We start from the raw sequence: 19977 nt of genomic DNA on the forward strand, positions 1-19977 counted from the left end.
GCTGCCAGAACTTGGTGTTGGTTACTGATGGCCCTCCAGAAACTGATCTCAGACAACGTGAGCTGCCTCACCAAGAAACAACCCTCACCCACTAACTGTTTAGTGGTGGTGGCGGGGGAGAGGTAACAAAAGCCAGCCCCCTTGCTTTGAAGAGGGACAGCTCTGAAAGGACAACCAGATTCACATATCCTTACAGAATCAGTACTCTGTGTGGTCACAGTGTACATTTCAACTTCTCCCTCTGCCTATTCTTGTTTCCCTTCCCTGCCAAAGTGTTGTTCCTGAAAGCATTCCCCAACAATACTATCGCATGTGAATATGAGAATCTTAACATCTATATCCTGGGTTACCTAACCTACCACAGTTGAAAGCAGAAATAATCCACATGGGCAGATTCTAGAATGAAATGCTGATGCTGGATTACGAACAGAACAGTAGGGTAGCCATGAGGACTCTGTCACTGGTGATGCGCAGAGTCATGAAAGCCCCTGGCATGTAGATGCAGTCATTGTTAAGGAATGACTTGAAAGGAATGCGCTGGTGGGAGTAGTGTCTCACACACTCACAAGTTTCACAGGAAGTAGTAATCCTAAGGACTTTGGATCTAGAGAGCTGTTAATGGGAACCACAAATATGAGGAGGGAGAGAAACAGCTAAAGATGAAAAGGGGGAGCCTAAAAGCCAGAAGACCTTCTTGGCAATGTGTTAAGATACTCTCCTCTTCTACAACCTGAGGGCAGAAAGAGCAAAGGATCAGACATGGGACTTAAAATTAAGAATAGCCCAGCTCACAAAAGTAAGGAAGACCAGGTAGAAGTGCCTAACACTACATTCCTGCCCCATCCAAAACAGTAACCTAAAACCTGTATCCCATCATGGAAGGACTAACAAAGATTAACTCTGTCTCTCTTTCTGTCATTTAAAAACATAGAAGGTGCTATCCGCAAGCCGGAGAGCTTTCACCAGTAACCAAATTGGCTGGTACCTTGATCTTGGAATTCCCAGCCTCCAGAAGTAAATGTCTGTTGTGTAAGCCACTTAGTCTGTGGTATTTTGTTACAGCAGTCTAAGCTAAAACAGAGCATATGATCTCACAAAGGATATTTTTCTAATTGTTAGTATATGTGCAAAGGCTTGCTATTAAAAACAAAAATAGATAGGGCTCTTGGTAATAATGTTTCTTCACAGCATAGTTTTTTGAAACCATTTTAACTGAAAAGTGTGTGTGTGCGCGCGTGTGCACACACACACACACACACACACACACACACAATGGGTCTTGTTTTAGAATTTCCAGGGCCTCCAGTCACAATCTCTATAGAGCACAGTCTGTAGAGTCTAAAGCACTCAAGTCCTGTTTTGTGTGAAATGCATTCTTCTTTGCTTTATGCTCAGACACACCATACTGTCCTCTCCCATAATTCCATTCTTAATTACTGCTCCTCTGCCAACCACTGCGCTCCCAGTGTTATTTTTCTGGCCAGTGCTTTCAGTAGCCATCCAGGAAATGGCCATGTCAGGGCCTTATTTATTGCCCATGTATTAATTTCTTCCCCACCCTTGGTTGCTCTGTGGTGGTTATTCATTTTGATTCTTTTGAAGTAAACTTCATCAGTGCTCCTGCACTGGAGACAGTAGTTTCTGAGGCAGTGGAGACTGCTTTGAACCGGCCAGACACTCTTGCAGAAGCTGTTATAGGAAACTCAAAAACTCCCTAGCGACTCAGCTGGTAAAGAATCTGCCTGCAATGCGGGAGAGCTGGGAAGATCCCCTGGAGAAGGGAACAACTACCCACTCCATTATTCTGGCCTGGAGAATTGCATGTACTCTACAGTCCATGAGGTCGCAAAGAGTGAGACACGAATGAGTGACTTTCACTTCATTTCTGGAGGTGGCTAATCAGAGTTCAAAGCTTGGCTTCACCTTTTTGAGAGTGTTTGGCTTTGAACAAGTCATCTTTATGAACCTCAGTAAATCCTTCTGTGAACTATAATAATAAAATAATAATGCCTACTTGATAGGGCATTTATGAGGGTTGAGTGTGTTGACCTATAAAGAACTTAGTACAGTGCCTGACACTGGGTATGCAGTCAACAGGAGTCAGCTTTTGCTAAGATTATCATGGATAACATGCTGGTCCTTCTAAATAGATATACCTTTTCCCTGTTAAGTATTAGGAAAGTCATATTCATTTCCCTCTTGCTACTGTGAACAGCACTGCAGTGAACATCTCTGAGTGTCCTTATACTTATCCGATTATTTCCTTTTATGCTTTCCTAAAACTAGACTTTCTGAATCAAAGGACATGAATTTCTCTCTCTCTCTCTCTCTCTCTCTCTCGATATATATATATATACACACACACACATATATATATATAATATATTAAATCATTACCAAAGTCTAAGTGGAATATATTATCTAGCTAAGTATACATTAAAAATATTGAAAATCTGTACAAAATTGACTGTTAACTGGAAATTGACCTAAATATAGAAAAATCTAAAGCTTGATAGAAAATGTTGGTGGTCTCAGAAGGAATCTAAGCCTGACTCTGATCACAGGAGACTGCTCTCTGTCATCCAGACTGACCTTTAGGAAGAGAAAGCCTGTGTCCCACTGTCCAATATAGAGACAAACGAGGTCATAGTATTCGGCAAAACTAAAGGAGGAAAGAGAGGAAGCAGCAGGAACTATGGCTAGTGTGGCTGAACTCAAGACTAGGAATGTATTCTGGGTTCCCCACTTAATTTACAGAGCGTTAAACTTCTTAGTTTCCCTGGGCTAAAATCTGCCACAGAACTTTATTTCTTGTGTTTATTCATCCCTTAACATGGGCCGTCTGATGATTGTTTACTCTGTAAGTCATGTCTGACTCTTTGCAACCCCATGGACTGTAGCCTGCCAGGCTCCTCTGTCCATGGGATTTCGCCAGGGATGAATACTAGAGTAGATTGCCATTTCCTTTTCCAGGGCATCTTCCTGACCCAGAAATCAAACCCATGTCTCCTGCATTGGCAGATGGCTTCTTAAACACTGAGCTACCAGGGAAGCCCTGAATTAATGATTACCTGCATTCTTTTTTATTTTTTTTAATGTTTTGCATTGCTCCAGTGGAGATACGGGTTTGTCAGCATGGGTAATTATCTGATTGAAGGCTGACAGACATAAAGGAGGGGCCTAAAGACTGATATCCTAATAGGGCCCAAATTTTGGAGGCTAATGGTCATATCTAAGAACTAAAGAGCCTCTTAATGAAAGTGAAAGAGGAGAGTGAAAAAGCTGGCTTATAACTCAACATTCAGAAAACTAAGACCATGGCATCTGGTCCCATCACTTCATGGCAAATAGATGGGGAAACAATGGAAACAGTGAGAGATTTTATTTTGAGGGGCTCCAAAATCACCACAGATGGTGACTGCAAGCCATAAAGAAGAAAAGCTATGACCAACCTAGACAGCATATTAAAAAGCAGAGACATTACTTTACCAACAAAGGTCCGACTAGTCAAGGCTATGGTTTTTCCAGTAGCCATGTATGGATATGAGAGTTGGACTATAAAGAAAGCTGAGTGGCAAAGAATTGATGCTTTTGAATGTGGTATTGGAGAATACTCTTGAGAGTCCCTTGGACTGCAAGATCAAACCAGTCAGTCCTAAAGGAAATCAGTCCTGAATATTCATTGGAAAGAATGAAACTCCAACACTTTGGCAACCTGATGCGAAGAACCAACTCACTGGAAAAGACCCTGATGCTGGGAAAGACTGAAGGTAGGAAGAGAAGGGGTTGACAGAGGATGAGATAGTTGGATGGCATCACCTACACGATAGACATGAGTTTGAGTAGGCTCCAGGAGTTGGTGATGGACAGGGAGGCCTGGTGTGCAGCCCATGGAGTCGCTAAGTCAGACATGATTGAGTGACTGAACTGAATGGTCACAAGGTGCTGAGAGCTCCAGGAAAGAAGACTCCTAAGAAAGATGTCTGTGAGTTAATACTCTCCTGCTATACAATATGAATCCTTACACAGATTAAAGAGATTAGACTAAAAATGATGGTATGGTAGTTAAGAGCTTTTTCTCCTCTTTCTTACAGAAGCCATATTCAGAAGGTCCATTCTGAAACTAGACTAAAGATATCAACAAATGACCTGTCTTGTCTAACAAATACAAATAATAACAACTACACTCATATAAGATTTAATAATGCCGATACTATACTGAGCACTTTAGAAACATAAACATCTAAATCCTAAGGATAATCCTATAAAATGAATAAGATTATAATTCATATTTCAAAGTTGCAGATACTAAAGCACAGAAAGAAGTCACCCAGCTGGTAAGTGATAAAGCAGCCTGACGCCACACTTTTATACAGGGCACCATGATCTCAGTAAAGCCTTAGAAGATTTTATTAGTCTGGCTGGCCTCCCAACAACCACCCATATTCCTTGAAATGGGGCTCTGGCACTGCTGCTGCTGCTGCTGCTAAGTCACATCAGTTGTGTCCGACTCTGTGCAACCCCATGGACAGCAGCCCACCAGACTCCCCTGTCCACGGGATTCTCCAGGCAAGAATACTGTAGTGGGTTGCCATTTCCTTCTCCGGTCCCAGCACTAGTAATAACAAATATCTGTAACCACCAACCAAATTCTGTGCCATGTAGACTTTGTTTTACAACTTCCCTGCCAGGCAGGTCCTCAGTCCTTTCGTATATCAAATGTGTTTTATTTACATTTGATAGATGAAGAGACTGATGCTCAGAAAAATTAACCTCCTTGTTCAAGATTACACTCTCAGTGAAGGGCCCAACTGGCTTTATCACCTAAGTCTTTTTATCCTCAAAGCTCAAGGCAGTAGATGTAAAATAGCTAATGGGAAGTTGCCATATAGCGTATAGTGCAAGGAGCTCAGCCTGGCACTCTGTGACAACCTAGAAAGGTGGAATGGGGTGGGAGGTAAGAGAGGTTCAGGAGGGAGGGGACATGTGTGTATCTATGGCTAATTCATGTTGTTTATGGTAGGAACCAACACAACACTGTAAAGCAATTGTCCTCCAATTAAAAATAAATAATTTTAATAGAAACCTCCGGGTATTAACTATCCCCCTCTACTGTTTTAGACATAAATGTTGGGAAAAGCACATCCTGGGAGTTAATAGGAGTGAGGTAAATGGTCACCTAGCTCTTCTGCCCTATTTTAAAATAAATGCTAAAAGGACCAAGATCAGCAACATTGCCCACGCCCCTCCCTTACCCTCTCCAGTTCTTAAGTCAGGCAGTGACTTGCCTGCAAATAGCTGTCAAGGGGAGCTGTGGGTAAGATAGACACACTGGAAAGCATTACTCTCATTCTTGGTTCTCTCCACCAGAGCACAAAGAGCTAAAGAATACATTAAAGCATTATTAGTTATTATTCAAATTATGGCTTGAGTTCTGGTTTATTTACCTTTCTGCTTAAAAATTATTCCTTGCAGGCTGTATTCATGTCTCAAAGATTGGCTGAAAGATAGTAGCTATTTTCCTTCTTGGCATGAATCTAAATACACTTTTGCAGTGTGCTTAAATCTTCAAGAAAATGCTATAGTGAGTAAGTTATCTACCTCCGAATAAGTTCAAAAATGGCACCATGACACCAGTTGCTGTGTATGACATCTGTCTTTAAAAATGGCACATCAGTTTATCATGTATCACTATGAGCAGATGTTCAGTTTGTGAAAGAATGTGTATTTTTAAATTTCCTCATTTGTGTCACTCCCCTGTCCCCATTATCCATCTGGTCCCTTTCTATGAATCCCTTGGAAGCCATAGGGCACCTTTTGGAACATGCAGTTGGGATCATTAGATTGATAACTTTTCAAGGCAAAAGATAATTTTCTTTAGCAAAATGATATAACTTAAAGAATGATGTTTCCCTGACAGCGTAGCCAGATGAAGGGCAAAGCAGTGGAATGTAGAAGTCGGCTGTTCTCCACAGGTGCCTGAGAATCCCATGGGCTGGGCTGCATCTTGCCAGCAGCTCTATCGCCTGTCAGATGTGCAGTGAGGGTGTGTCAGGCTGGGGTTTCCAAAATAAATAGCTTATTACAAACTGTCTCATCTTAATTAATGAAGATAGATTAGTATGTGCTTCAGATCTTAATACTGAGTCACCACAGATATCAACACTGGGTAATATTTTTTCTTAGTTTTAAGAATGGTGATGTTTTAAAGTCATAGAATGAATGTGTATAACCTTGTACAATTTAAAAATTAAGGAAGGCAACTGGTTTTATTGTTGACATTTTAATACTCTTCTTCTGTCATTAATGAATTATGAAGATGGAAATCTAAATGCTGGAATTGTATGGATGCTTTGAAAATAGTTGGGATGACTTATTCCCAGGAAAAGACATAAAAAATGAGATATCAGGGTGGGACATAGGATTTGAGTGTGTTCTGGAAAGGAGTGGTCTTGAGTGGGGGCATGTTTTCCATATTCATCAGTAATTTGAAAACAAATTGGAATTATTTCTGATATGGAGGATACTGAAGGATTCCTTACAGAGAAATTGAGCCAAGGGATTCAATTCAACATATATTCATCACGGATGTTCTGGGTTCATAAGAACCCCTCATCCACACTCTCCCTTCTCCCCCACCATAAACTGCCAAAAAGCTGAGGCTATAGATCATTTCTAATTGAAATACCTATTTACTGAGAGACCATTTTGTAAAAGATGCTTAAAATACATTCTTTTTAATCTTCACAATAACCCTATAGAGTAGATTTTTAAACCCCATTATGTGAAAGGTGAGGTCAGAGAAGTTCAGTAACTTGCTAAATAACACTCTCTAGAAGTGATGGATTCAAACACAGGCCTTCTTATTCCACACCGTGATGCCAAAACTGTATGCTTCTAAGTACACCACATACACACAGACACACACACACACGCATGCACGCATGCACGCACAAACAATACCAGAAAAACAATGATATTATTCAGACCAAGTGCTCCAGAGCTGTAGAAAAGGAAAGATGAACTCCAAATAAAGATAAATCCTGGATTGTGTCACTTGACTTTTTCAAAGTACAATTTTTAGACTGTAAATTTTGACAATTTTGAGAAAATAACTCCAAATAGCAATGGGTAAACTACTGTATTGCAATAAATTTATTGTCACCAGTCAGAAATGTATTCAGAAACAAACTGAATAAATTCCCTTTAGACACTTCTAGGATACTGATCTTATTTGGTGAAAGAATATTCATTTACTCACTATCATTAAAGGCAAGTGTTAACATTTTACTTAGTGTCCACAGGTCACATTTTCTACTAGATTTCAGAATTTTGGTGGTAAAGCAGCAATTATTGTAGCTACTCATTTACAATATGTTATGAGCATGCAAAAGAGTATGGTCTCATTTTATGGTTGAGGACTAATTAAAGGGACCACCAGCCAGGTTGAGGAATAGACTAACTTTCATTTGGTTTAAAATAGCAGGTTATAAAAACAAACATGAGTGTAAAGGTAAATGACATAGAATAGTACCTAGCACATACTATGGACTTAACAAATATTTGATGCAGATTGACCGAAAGGCAAATGTTGTATCTCAATCTATTGCCGTGTGGTATGTGGCACACGTTTTTCTTCCAGTTTTATTGAGATGTAATTGGTATATAGCACTATATGTTTAAGATGTACAGCCTCGCATTTGACGTACATACAGCGCAAAGTGCTTACCACAGTAAGTTTAATGAACATCCATCAACTCACTTAGGTACACAATAAAAGAAAAAGAAAAAATTTTCCTTGTGATGAGAACTCAAGATTTACTCTCATAACAACTTTCACATATAACATACAGCAGTGTTAATTATATTAATCATATACATTATATCTAAGCACTTATTCATCTTATAACTGGACATTTGTTTTGAAACACTTTTAAGTCTCTAAAGTTCATTGTGTGCAAGCAAAATTTAATTATCTTGGAATTTTATTTAAAAATAAATATGATCTACAAAGAAGTTCCTATAAAATGTGCAGAAGAAAAAATTCACAATTATTCTTGTAACTTTGTTCCATTTTACAGTAGATTTGAATACCCCTCACACACACACAAATTACCAAGAAGTTCTTTAAGAGAAGCCATTATTGTCTGTTTACTAGGAGAGTTTATATGGCAGGAATTAATGCAGCCCTATTTTCAAGATGCTTTTCATAATATTTATTTTACAAAATTATCATAGAAAAGAATCCTCATTCTAATCCAGTGTTGCAAATTTGAATGGACTATTAATTGTTTAAAAATGTTTCATGTGAACAATAATCTTAAACTGAAGGTAACAGGACACTGTAGTTTTACTAACATTGATTGTTTTAAAAGGAAATGTTCAGAACTTGTCTTATGTTAGTGATGACTGCATTGTGAAAGAAAGTGAAAGTAGCTTAGTGGTGTCCGACTCTGCGACACCATGGACTGTAGCCTGGCAGGCTCCTCTGTCCATGGAATTCTCCAGACCAAAATACCAGAGTAGGTAACCATTTCATTCTCCAGAGAATCTTCCCAACCCAGGAATCAAACCCAGGTCTCCTGCATTACAGACAGATTCTTTACCAACTGAGCCACAGGGAAGCCCAAGAATACTGGAGTGGGTAGCTTATCCCTTCTCCAGGGGATCTTCCCCACCCAGGAAATGAACCAGGGTTTCCTGCATTGCAGGCGGATTCTTTACCAACTGAACTATCAGGGAAGCCCATGACTGCTCTGTGGTTTACATAAAATCAGTTTACTTTTAGAATAGAAAAGTACACATTATAAAATAAGGTTAGGAGGTGGATGAACTTAGAGCCTATTGTATAGAGTGAAATAAGTCAGAAAGAGAAAAATAAATATCACATATTAATGCATATATATGGAATCTAGAAAGATGGTCCTGATGAACCTATTTGTGGGGCAGCAACGGAGATGCAGACATAGAGAACAGACTTATGGACACAGTGAGGGAAGGAGAAGGAGGGATGAATCGAAAGAGTAACATTGAAACATACACATTACCACATGTAAGACAGGTAGGCAGTGGGAATTTGCTGTACGATGCAGGGAGCTCAAATCGGGTGCTCTGTGACAATCTAGAGGGATGGGATGGGGAGGAGGTGGGAGTGAGATTCAAGAGGGAGGGGACACAAATACCTATGGCTGATGCCTGTTGATGTATGGCAGAAACAAACACAATATTGGAGGTCAATTATCCTCCAATTAAAAATAACAAATTTAAAAATAAAGATTGATTTTAAAGTAAGACGGTGCTGCTGCCTAGTGGGAAATAACAAAAGAAAACATTCAGCTCTTTTTTCCTAAATCATTAATCTAGAAAACATTTTGTTTGCAATACGTTGTTTATAATCCAAGTAAATGATTTACTTCTCATTATACGGCTGTTTCTAATGAAATATATGAAGAAGATATTAAATAACTAACATTTGTTTCCTCTTTCTTTACAGCTCCAAAATCACTAGAGTTTTTGCCAAATGAGTCAGAATTCATTAAAGAAGCTGTGTTCTATTTCACTTGCTGCATAGTTGACAACAGCTGTTTACTGAGAATTTACAAAATTCAAGGCACCGTGTAGACTAGGAATAAGATAGATAGTTAGAGAGATAATAAGTGGAATGCTTACCCTCAAGGGACGTCTAACCTAGCTGGGGGAAAGAGACACATACTTAAAAGATAAATGATAGTTTCAAGTTTGTTTCAGAGACATTTTCTAAGACCTGCGAGAAAACAAAAGCCCCAACTTCTGTTCCAGGAATTGAGTGGAGGGCTCTCTTTAGAGGACTCGTACCCAAATTTATATTTATATCAGGGTGTTATGTTCCTTGCTATTGTTCTCCATTTTAAAATCTCTCTTAGAACTTTATTTTGGCATCCTGGTTCTTCCTAAGTAATTTGAAGTTTGGATATTAATTCACAAGATCCTCAGTTTCTCCTGAAAGAAAAAAAGTGTTAGCCATTCAATAGTGTCCAACTCTTTGTGACCCCATGGACTATAGCCCATCGGGCTTCTCTGTCCATGGGATTTCCCAGGCAAGAACACTGGAGTGGGTTGCCATTTCCTTCTCCAGGGGATCTTCCTTCTCCAGGGATCGAACCCATGTCTCCTGCATTGGCAGGAGGATTCTTTACCACTGAGCCACCAGGGAAGGTCAGGTTTCTCCTACTTCAGTGCATATAAGGGCAAATTTAGCTCATAGCCTATGTGAAAATAATGTGGTTTTTGTTTTGGGGGTTTTTTTTGGCTCCTGAAAGTAGCAAAGAATGATAATAAGTTAAGAAAATACACAATTAGCCAGAACAGAGTTTCTCACTCTTGACATTTGGGGACAGATAATTCTTTGCTAAGAATCGGGGAGGCAGCACTGAACAATGAAGGATGTTAAGCAGCATCCTTAGCCTTTACTTGTTAGATGCCAGCAGGTTCCCACGCCAGCTGTGACAACTAAAAAGACCTCCAGACATGGCCGAGTGTACAGGGCTAGGGGATGGGGACAGGGGGTAAAAATTATCCCCAATTCAGAACCATTGCCAAAGAATGATCAGTTACACCTCAGAAAATGAGAATCATGTGTGTGTGTATTTATGTGTGTGTGCGTGCATGTACGTGTGTGTGCTAAGTTGCCTCAGTTTTGTCCAACCCTTTGCAACCCCATGGACTGTAGCCCACTAGGTTCCTCTGTCCATGGGATTCTACAGGCAGGATTGCTAAAACATAAGCCCTCTTTCAGGGGATCTTTCCAACCCAGGGATCAAACCCACATCTCTTGTGTCTCCTTCATTGGCAGGCAGGTTCTTTACCCCTAGTGCCACCTGGGAAACCTATATATCTATATACATACATATATATGTCTATATATATGTACATATATATACACACACACAATATATGTGCATTTGGAAGATCCTAGCCAGTCTCAAGAGTGAAGCAAAAAACAATATTGAGAGATTTCAGTCAGACAAACCAATCATCAGGATGCAAATGCCAGCAATGGCATCTTTTATTAGAATGAATAATTTCAATGATATTCACAAGCTTTGTTAACAGCTTCTGTATTCTTAATTATTGTGACTCGCACCCTGACCTGCAGGGTGAACTGTGAGTGAGAATCTCCGTGTGGAGCAGGGGAACACGTTGAGCACTGAAACCTGATTCTGGCTGCCAAGCTGGAAGCTCACTTTCTACCTCATTTTCACAAACACCTTGGTCTGTGAAGTTTCGGTTATTCCTCCACAGCATTTCCATTGCTCAATTTTGCATCTCATTTTCTACAGATTTTTTTTATCCATAAAGTTTCTTGTTGAAATTTAATTATAGTTACTTTATAATTTCTGTATTAACTTTTACACTGCATTTTGCTGTTTTATGCTATTACAGGGTACTGATATCACAGGCAGTCATTAGACGTTTTATTCTCCATAAAACTCATCAAGTAGGTCATGAACGCATGCTCTGTCTGGCCTCTAGGAGCCTACCTGTTATTTTTCCTATCTTTCTAATACTTTCAAAAGGACATTTTCATGACCCAAGATGTTTGTAAGTCCCATTCTATCAGCAGTACCTTCTGGAGCCTTCTTTCAAAAACAGCCCTCTCTGTGTCTCTCTCCTACCAACAGTCTGGACTCATTATTAATCTGTCCAACCAAAGGAAGCGCAAGAGGACAGGGGACCGCAGAGCTATAGTGCTTTGTCGGGACCTCCCTCGGGACTGGCCTCTTGTATTAAAAGATGACTTGCTCTTCTGTTATTTCTGTTTTGTAGCTTTGCTATCTGAGTCTGATGCCTCAAATCCTAATTCCAGTCAAGGTTTACCCAGAGAGCCCGTGTCAGTTCTCCTGTCATTTCTTTTCATTTATTTATTTGTGGGTGCACTGGCTTTCTCTCGTTGCAGTGCGCAGGGGGCTACTCTCCGTTATGGCGCACAGGCTTCTGACTGCAAAGGCTTCTCTTGTTGCACAGCACCAGCTCGAGGTGCACAGTCTTCAGTAGTTGCATCACGCAGGCTCAGTAGTTGTAGCTTAGTTGCTCAGGGGCATGTGGAATCTTCCTGGCCTAACGATCGAACCCATGTCCCCTGCATTGGCAAGCAGATTCTTATCCACTGTACCACCAAGGAAGACCCTTCCATCTTTTCTGAGCCTTACATTTCCTAGCTTTAAAACGAGGGAGTTCCCTGAGCTAGGCAGTATATCCTTGCTGCTTACCCATTTTATACATATTCGTTTGTATCTGTTAATCCCATACCTCTAATTTGCCCCTCCGCCCTTGCCTTTTCCCTTTGGTAACCACAAGTTTATTTTCTATATCTGTGAGTCTGTTTCTATTCTGCATATGCATTCACTTGTTTTACTTTTTTAGACTCACTATAAATTAATATAATACTGTAAATCAATAGACTTCAATATTTTTTAAATGAAGTTGAATGATATAAAAGTCCCTTACCACTCAAATGATCTATAATCAAATCAAAAATTAAACACCATTATCCCTTAATCCATTACAGACTAAAACATTGCTAGCTTGGTGTACATTTTAAAATGCCTTCTTCTGAACTGCTAGAAAATGGTCAGAAAGGATGGATCAATGTTGACTACAAATGTAAATGGCGCCCCCTGGAGTTTTTCACAACTTACGCAACCACCTGTTCTAAATGCCATTCATTAGCTGAGGTGTACAACAGAATTGGGCTTCCCTGGTAGTTCAGATGGTAAAGAATTTGCCTGCGATGTAAGAGACCTGGGTTCTATCCCTGAGTCGGGAAGATCCCCTGAGAAGGAAATGGCAACCCACTCCGGTATTCTTGCCTGGAGAATCTCCATGGACAGAGGAGCCTGCTGGGCTACAGGCCATGGGGTTGCAAAGAGCCAGACACGACTGAAAGACTAAACGCACACACACACACACACACACACACACACACACACACACACACACACACACACACACACACACCCCAGAATTAGCAGAGTCACAGGATCACCGGTGAGAGAAGGGAAGAAGATAGACAGTAGTACTGACAAGATGTAGCAAAAGGGTACAGTACAGAGACAAAAATCAGGGACTTCCCTGGCGATCCAGTGGTTGAGACTGCCCTCCCAAAGCAGGGGGGCAGGTTCGATCCCTCATCAGGGAACTAGATCCTGCACGCTGCGATTAAGACCTGACATAGCCAAATAAAAGACAGAGACAAAAATCAGGTATTTGAAGAGGGAAATTGAAGAATTTTTACTTAGATATAAAATTGAAGGTAACAAAAAAGGCAGAAAGAGACAAGTATCACAGAAGTGGCAATTGTAGGAAGAGTTGCCACCCCTAGTGATAGAGAATAAAAGGAAAGAGGTGGAGTAATTAATACTTAGAAGCTAGAGGCTTCTCAGGTGGTGCAGTGGTAAAGAATCTGCCTGCCAATGCATGAGAGGCAAAAGATGTGGGTTCAGTCCCTGGGTCGGGAAGACCCCCTGGAGAAGGAACTAGCAACCCACTCCAGAATTTTTGCCTGGAAACTTCCATGGACAGAGTAACCTGGCTGGCTACAGTCCATGGGGTTGCAAAACGTCAGACACAACTAAGCATGCACAACTGAGCACCAACCGAGAAGCTGGAGGAGGGGCCCAGATAGTTGAAATTCAGACCTCTGCAGAAGGCACTGGGCTGGAAGGAGCTGTTGTTCCTGAGGAAGACACCACATGGCTGCTTCCAAGAGTGATGGAAAACCTGCCAACTGGATTCAGCTGCTACCATGAAAAGGCAGCAGAAAGCCACAGAATATGTGAAAGTCCCGGCTTCTTCCAGCCTCTCAGTGTCCATCTAGACTAACAGTGTCCCAGCCAGTAAGGAAAAAACAGAACCGCAGAATCCCAACGCAAGTATCATCAAGAGGAACACAGTTCTTGGGAACAGAGGGAATAATAAACAGCACACCAAGTGTGTTCTAAAGCAGAGGTGACAAATAGGTTGTATCTATTAATGTCAGCATATTGTGTTGAGAAAGGTTCTGAAGTTATACTTAATGCAACAGAAGAGAGTCTTGATCATTGAGGATATCTTCCATGGGCAGAAGGAGAGCACGGTGATTTACAGTTGCCATTTCTGACCAAGGGCCACCTAATTGTCCTGTACAGCTTTGGAACGTCAGTCTCTGGAGGCTCAGCAGTATTAGATGACCCATCTCTCTCCATCTGGCAGAACACGCAATGGGAGCAAAATGAATTAGAGATCTTGACACAGTCATGTTTCTCGACTGTGCTTGAGCAGCTCCAGGGATGGAGAATACATCATCTTCATCTTCCGGGAGATCTGATCCTGAGAAATATCTTCCTCATAAAGAACTTTAATCAACTTCAATGTAAATCCTGCCCTCTGGCCCCATATCTACCCCTTTCTGAAAGACAGAAGTAAGTCAGATTCTTTCTCCGCATGCCTTCTGTCAGATGTTTGAATCCAGCCATCATATCCACCAGATCTTTCTTCTCAAGATGAAGTAGCCTTAATGCCTCCAATGCTTCCTTTTCTAGATGGTATAGAGATACTCTTGTCCTGTCTTCTGAGTGCACTTTGACACATCTCAGCCCCTCATCAAAAGGGGCGTGAAATTAATGCTCCAAATATAGTTAGAAGAGCACCACAGAGTAAAACAGAGAATGCAGTTCATTCTTTTAAAGATACCATCAGCATTTCTCATGATCATATCACACAGAATTTTCTTTCATTTAAAATAATCCTCAGCCCGTCCACCCCTAATTAAACAATTTTCAGTTGCTTCAAACTTTCCCAAGGAAAAACGTGTTGTGGTCAATGCAAACTATTGGGAAGCCTCCTTGGAGGAGAAGGCCAACAGCTTGGTGAATGCTTAACGAAGTTAGAAAATTAAGCTCTTTCTTGCTGATGGTGGTTGTCATAAATGCATGCTCCAATGAAAAGCAGCTTAAATCAATTTCCGTGTTCTCACTGAGCTGCAAACTTTGTTATTGTTCCTCCTGCACAATATAGATGCCATAAACCATATCCAAGTGTGCAGAAAACAGTTTCTCCCACTGGGGTTTTCCAGTCAGTTGAGATTTTTATAAGTGATTCTATTCTACCTTTTAACATTTTAATTTAAATATATTTTTAACAGTAACTTTAAAATTTTCTTCACTATGTAACCAAAGTTTAAAATGATGGCATATTTTAAAACTACATGCAAAAATCTCTTAGTCAGGGTCTTTAACTATTCCACTTGCATAATTTCTTTTAGGCTCATCTAATTGAACTATAATTTTATGGGGTTTTAGAGTGGTGGGGCATACAATGTGATTGCTGACTACTGAGACCATGTTTCTAGGCACATTATCAGAAGAATCTTTGAAATAACAGAGAGTTTAACAAGAATAAAAGTCTTCAAGAAATTACCTGATGAAAATTCCTCAGATACAAGTTCCTAAAGGTTGAGAAAAGAGAGATAAATATAGTTAAATACAGAGAAGTTGGGAGTGTGATATAGAGAGCAGTAGGAGAAGTTCTGATTTGTACACAGCAACCTGGAGGATGGATGATCTGCTGAAGTTAAACATCAGTCTTCACATTCTTAAATTTGAGGCCAGTCTTCACTTCCAACGATTTCATTTTGAAGGACTAGGGAGTGTGCCACTAAAATGCAAAGTAATTATTTTCTGATTTGAAAGGTCAGATATGGATTTCTATGGAAAAATAGATGTCTAAAGATTGTGGATATTAATTTTCTCTTGTCACTGTAACAAATTGCCACAAACCCAGTGGCTTAAACAATGCAAATTTATTATCTTGCAGTTCTATAAGTCAGAATTCTGCCATGGATCTCATGGGTCTGAAATCCACATGTTGGCAGGACTTTGTTCTCTCCTGGAACTTCTAGGTAAGGATCCATTTTGCTGCATTTTCCAGCCTCCATAGGCTGCCTTCATTTCTTAGCTCATAGTTCCCTTTGCCATCTTCAAAACTAGCAATATTACATCTCCATCTGACCTCAGCTTGGAAAGGTTCTCTACTTAAAAGGACTCACATGACTACATTGAGTTTACTTGGATGTTCCAGGGTAGTCTCCCCATCTCAAGGCCCTTAATTTAATTACATCTGGAAAACTCCCATTTGCCATGCAAGGTAAGAGTCACAGGTTCTGGAGATTAGGGCAGGGACATCTTTGGGGGCTGTTTTTCTGCCTTTTATACTGTGTAAAGCAAAGATGTGACAACACTCCAGGAAACAAGTTGTTTGCAGGGAACTTCCTCAGAGGAAGATCATTTCTTTTCATCTCATGTACTTTTTTAGGACCAAATATACAATTTAATATCCTCCCCCCCCCCCAAGAAAAGGGGATTCCCAGGTGGCACCAGTGGTAAAGAATCCACCTGCCAATGCAGGAGACACAAGAAACACAGGTTCAGTCCCTTGGTTGGGAAGATCCCCTGGAGGAGGAAATGAAAACCTGCTCCAGTATTCTTTCCTGGAAGATCCCAAGGACAGAGGAGCCTTGTGGGCTACAGTCTATGGAGTCACAGAGTCAGACATGACTGTGCATGCATGACCCAGAAAATGTAAGAAGGCAGTTACCTACAAGAAAAGGGATGGGAACTGATCTAGAATGATGGCTGAGTCCAGATGAGGTTCAGAGTGGATATGCCAGGGACTTTTCTAAATACTTTATGCAGATGAATTTATTAACTCTGGCCAGCTAATAAGTGGGTTGCAAGTGCTGTGGTTAGTCATTCAGTCATGTCCAATTCCTTGTGACCCCATGAATTGTAGCTCACCAGGCTCCTCTGTCCATGGGGATTCTCCAAGCAAGAATACTGGAGTAGGTAGCCATTCTCTTCTCCAGGGGATCTTCTTGACCCATGGATCGACCCCAGTTCTCTGGCATTGCAGGCAGATTCTTTACTATCAGAGCCACCAGGGACACTAACAATGCTTTTACCAAAAATCAGTGATTTACATTTGAGTCAAGATTATCTCTATGACAGCACTCTTGCTGTTACATTATGATATGGCTTCCTGGTTATTACACAGATGTTGGAGAAGGAACAAGCATTGAACTAAGTCGGTGGTTCTCACACTTCGTTGGCCATAAGGATCACCAGGAGTACTTTGTGAAAATGCAGATTACTCAGCCCTAACCCAGAGATTCTTTTAGATCTTGGAATCTGTATTTCTCTTTAAAAAAAATTCTGAGAGTTTCTCTTTTCTTAATCATTTAATTTATTTATTTTTGGCTGTGCTGGGTCTTCTTTTCTGTGCGGGCTTTTCTCTAGTTGCAGTGCCCGGGCTTCTTATTACAGTGGCTTCTCTTGTTGCAGAGCACAGGTTCTAGGGCGTGCGGGCTTCAGTAGCTGCAGCACGTGGGCTCAATAGTTGTGGTTCCGGGCTCTAAAGCATAGGCTTAATAGTTCTGGCACATGGGCTTAGTTGCTCTGCAGAATGTGAGATCTTCCTGGACCAGGGATCAAATCCGTGTCTCCTGCACTGGCAGGTAGATTCTTTACCACCAAGCCACCAGGGAAGCCCCCAAGCATTTCTGATAGAGGCTTCCCTGCACATATTAAGCGCAATGTAGAACGTCTGAAAAAACTGCTATTGGATGATCTCCCTGGGCATCCCACTAAGGTCCTGATAAGGCGCTCACAAAGAACCCCACATTTATCCCATTAAAGCACATACCACACTATATGGTAATTGCCCATTTGTTTATCTGTCTCCCCCCTAGGCTTTAAGGTCAAGGCTGTGCCTTGAGGTCTTCAAGGTCAAGGCTGTGCCTCCCTCTGTACCTTATCTCTATTGCCCACCCCACAGTCCACGGGTAGAGGTGCTCAGTTAGCCATTTGTTGTCAAACGCATGGGTGAGTGAACAAATCAATGATGAAGTGGTCTAAGATCACACAGAAACACATTCGGATGGGTGCACTGAGAGTCCCACGTGCCTCATTTAGTTGAAAATATGCAGGTAGTAGGGGGAAAAGATGAAAAAAATAAAGAACACCATAAGCTCACTAGTGAAGGACAGAACATAAGCGTATGAACCGAAGCCCTCATAGAGCTGTAGAAATAGGCAGCAGTCTCAGCATTGTTAGGTGAGGTCTTCTACCAGCAAGAGACAGTCAGTGGCCTCAGAGCCAGACAGTGTCTGAGCTCTTTTCACAATATCGTACAAGATTTCACAATATTGTACTGACTTCAGATTCATTTTGCATTTTGGAGAGAGAGTGATATTCTACAAATAAACCAATAAACAGGGGCAAACATTTGTGATCTCTCAAAGCAACTGTGTTGTGGAAGGACTGACCTGAAGCACCTAACGTGACTATATGGTAGGGTGATTGTAAATATCTCCAGATCATTTATACAGACTATCTAGCGTCAAGCTGGGCACGGAGCAGATACTCAATAAGTACTTGTTGGATAATCAAGTCTCAGGAAGCTTTAGTAAGCTAACAGCTGTCTCAGCGTGACTCTGTTTCTGCCATGACAAGCTAAAGGGACCCACGTTTATCATTCCAGGAGGACCCACTGCACTATTTACCTTGGCCCCTCCTCCACTAAATTTTAAGACTTTTTTTCCTCCTGGAATATTTTTCCTCTTGTAAGAAAAATGTTTCCTAATGAAGATGAAAATGTTGCTTTCATCTACCAAGAAATTTAAACACAAAATTTGGGGAGTAAATTGTGACTCTGAGGACAGACTGCAACTTATAAATTTCAACCCCATTGCCTTCCTGGACTAAGACCCAATAGTGTGACTATCAGCAACATGGTGCCTTCCAGTGACACAAAATGCTTGCTCACAGGCCATGCTTTCACGAAAGTTGTTCCCACAGTTAGAGCAAGGGCAGGTGATCCCCTGGTGCATATTAGCATTTATAGCCATTCCCCATAAGACAGCTAAGAGAGTGATCAAAAATGATGTCTCTCAAAATTAAAAGTCTAAAACTTGGTATGCTCCTCACAGAACATGAACAAAAAGAAATACATGATAGAGCACCAAAATTTCTTAATACCTATCAATTTTATGCTTCACTAGTGTTAATGTGTTTCTCAAAAGCTTGTGGGGAATATTAATTTTCACAGAAATAATGATTAATATGGGCCAGGCTACTATTGTATGGTGAATGATGAGAATTCCTCATTTTCTTAGTATATTACACTATAAATGTTTCTCATTGAAATTGTTACCTCTATAGCAGCTGTGTTCTAAGGCTGGGCAGCATGATTCACTGTGTTTAGTGAATAAATTTAAATCTGAAGTAAGTGGTTAGATGTGAATCCAGGCAATATGGTTTCTGAGATCAGAGCTTGAATGTATTCTTCCTTGATTGGGAGACGCTCTATGGAGTTTTGTTCCACAACTGAGCATATGGAATTATGAGAATAAGACCCAAAAGATCAGACACAGGGAAGCTGTATTGGGTAATTCCCTGGTGGTCCAGCGGTTAGAATTCTGTGCTTTCACTACCGAGGGCTTGCGTTCAATCCCTGGTTGGGGAGCTAAGATCCCACAAACCGTATAGTGTGGGCAAGAGAGAAAAAAAGTTAACTGTATTTGACACACCTTTTAAGCCTGATTTCATCTCCTTCTGTTGCCAGCTCTGCCTCTAGTCACTGCTGTGGTGACTTTGATCAGCCTCGCACAGGGACAGCCTGACAGCCTGACAACACTTCACCTCCAGGCCTGTTCGTGCCTGCTGCCCTGGGGCTCCTCTGAAACTAGCAGCTGCTTTCCCCAGGACCCCCTCGGCGCTCAGGTATGCAGTTTGGAAATGCAGTAGAGTTAGTGTCTCTGAGCCTCCCTTGACTGACAGGTGCATGCTAAATCGCTTCAGTCATGTCTGACTCTTTTTGATGCAATGGACTGTAGCCTGCCAGGCTCCTCTGTCCATGGGATTCTCCAGGCAAGAATACTGGAGTGGGTCTCCGTGCCTTCCTCTG

Source organism: Capricornis sumatraensis, chromosome 23, assembly GCF_032405125.1.
Source record: "Capricornis sumatraensis isolate serow.1 chromosome 23, serow.2, whole genome shotgun sequence".
Classification (NCBI taxonomy): domain Eukaryota; kingdom Metazoa; phylum Chordata; class Mammalia; order Artiodactyla; family Bovidae; genus Capricornis; species Capricornis sumatraensis.